This window comes from Alexandromys fortis, unplaced genomic scaffold (genome assembly GCF_014885135.2).
Source record: "Alexandromys fortis isolate MF-2015 unplaced genomic scaffold, M_Fortis_MF-2015_v1.1 scaffold_108, whole genome shotgun sequence".
Taxonomy (NCBI): Eukaryota; Metazoa; Chordata; class Mammalia; order Rodentia; family Cricetidae; genus Alexandromys; species Alexandromys fortis.
In genome coordinates this window covers 4997923-5000470 of record NW_026067994.1, presented here as the reverse complement: position 1 = coordinate 5000470, position 2548 = coordinate 4997923, and positions in this window count along the sequence as shown.

The following is a 2548-nucleotide window of genomic DNA, read 5'->3' as shown; positions in this document are numbered from 1 at the left end:
AAAAAAAAAAAAAAGAAATAGTCATCAAAAGTCTCCCAACCAAAAAAAGCCACCCTAGACCAGATGGTTACAGAGCAGAATTCTACAAGATTTTTAAAGAAAAACTAATACCAATACTCTTTAAATTATTTCACACAATAGAAAGTGAAGGAACATTGCCGAACTGTTTTTACGAGGCTAAAATTACCCTGATACCCAAACCAGACAAAGGAATTACTTAGAAAGAGAATTACAGACCAATCTCATTCATGAACATTGATGCAAAAATACTCAATAAAATACTGGCAAACCAAATCCAAGAACACATCAGAAAAACCATCCATCATAAACAAATAGGCTTCATCCCAGAGATGCAGGGATGGTTCAACACATGCAAATCTGAAAATCTATCAATGTAATTCACCATATAAAAAACTAAAAAAAAAATATGATCATCTCACTAGATGCTGAAAAAGCCTTTGACAAAAATACAACATCCCTTCATGATAAAGGTTTTAGAGATACCAGGGATACAAGGAACATACCTAAACATAATAAAGGCAATATACAGCAAGCCAACAGCCAACATCAAACTAAATGGAGAGAAACTCAAAGCGATCCCACTGAAATAAGAAACAAGAAAAGATAGACCATTCTCTCCATATCTATTCAATACAGTACTTGAAATTCTAGCTAGAGCAATAAGACAACAAAAGGAGATCAAGGGAATGTAAATAAGAAAAGAAGTCAAATTCTCACTATTTGCTGGTGGTACTATAGTTTACATAAGTGAATCCAAAAATTTTACCAAGGAACTTCTACAACTCACCTTCAGTAATGTAGCAGGACACAAGATAAACTAAAAAAAAAAATCAGTAGCCCTCCTGTACACAGATGATAAATGGGCTGAGAAAGAAATCAGATAACATGACCCTTCATAATAGCCACAAATAACAAAAAATATCTTGGAGTAACTCTAAGCAAACAAGTGGAAGGTGCTTAAGGAAATGCTCAACATCCTTAGCCATCAGAGAAATGCAAATCAAAACAAATCTGAGATTCCATCTTACACCTGTAAGAATGGCCAAGATCAAGAACACCGATGACAGCTTATGCTGGAGAGGATGTGGGGTAAAGGTAACACTCCTGCATTGCTGGTGGGAGTGCAAGATGGTATAGCTGCTTTGGAAATGAGTATGGCAATTTCTCAGATAATTAGGAAGCAATCTACCTCAAGACCCAGATCTGCCACTTCTGAGTATCCACCCAAAGGATACTCAGTCATACCACAAGGACATATGCTCAACTATGTTCATAGCAGCATTATTTGTCATCGTCAGAACCTAGAAACAACCTAAATGCCCCTGGACTGAAGAATGGATAAAGATGTGGTACATTTACACAATGGGGTACTACACAGTAAAAAAAAAATGACATCTCAATTTGTGGGCAAATGGATCTAGAAAACATATTGAGTGAGGTAACCCAGACTCTGGAAGACAAATATAATATGTACTCACTCAGAAGTGGTTTTTAAACATAAAGCAAAGAAAAACCAGCCTACAATTCACAATCCAGACAACAAAGAGGACCCTAAGAGGGACATGTATAGATCTAATCTGCATGGGAAGTAGAAAAAGACAAGATCTCCTGGGTAATTGGGAGTGTGGGGATCATGAGAAAGGGTAGAAGGGGAGTGAGGAGGAAGGGAGGGGAGCAGAAAAAAATTGATAGCTCAATAAAAACAATAAAAATCAGGTGACTGTAGGAATGACAACTTATGCTATTGAGCATCCTTTAGGTATATACCCAAAAGTGGTATTGTTGGATCTTGAGATGGGTTGTTTCAAATTTTTCTGAGAAATTGCCATACTGACGTCCAAAGTAACTGTATCAGTTTGTACTCCCCCAGCAATGCAGGAGTGTTCCCTTTCTCCCACATCCTCTCCAGCATAAGTTGTCATCAGTGTTTTTGATCTTGGCCATTCTTACAGGTGTAAGATGGAATCTCAGAGTTGTTTTGATTTGCTTTTCTCTGATGGCTAAGAATGTTGAGCATTTCCTTAGGTGTCTTTCAACCATTTTAGATTCATTTGTTGAGAGTTCTCTGTTCAGATTTGTACCCCAGTTTTTATTGGATTATTATTCTTTTGATGGTTAATTTCTTGAGTTCTTTGTATATTTTGGAGATCAGACCTCTGTCTGATGTGGGATTGGTGAAGATGTTTTCCCATTTTGTAGGCTGCTGCTTTGTCTTGTTGACTGTGTTCTTTGCTTTACAGAAGTTTCTCAGTTTCAGAAGGTCACATTTATTGAAGGTCACATTTATTAATTATTTCTCTTAGTGTCTGTGCTGCTGGGGTTTTATTGAGAAAGTAGTCTCCTGTGCCAAAGGCATTCAAGTGTATTTCCCACTTTCTCTTCTGCGAGGTTCAGTGTGGTTGGTTTTATGCTGAGATTTTTGACTGATTTGGACTTGAGTTTCATGCATGGCAATAGATATAGGTCTGTTTTCATTCTTCTACATGCTGATATCCAGTTGTGCCAGCATATTTGCTGAATATGCTTT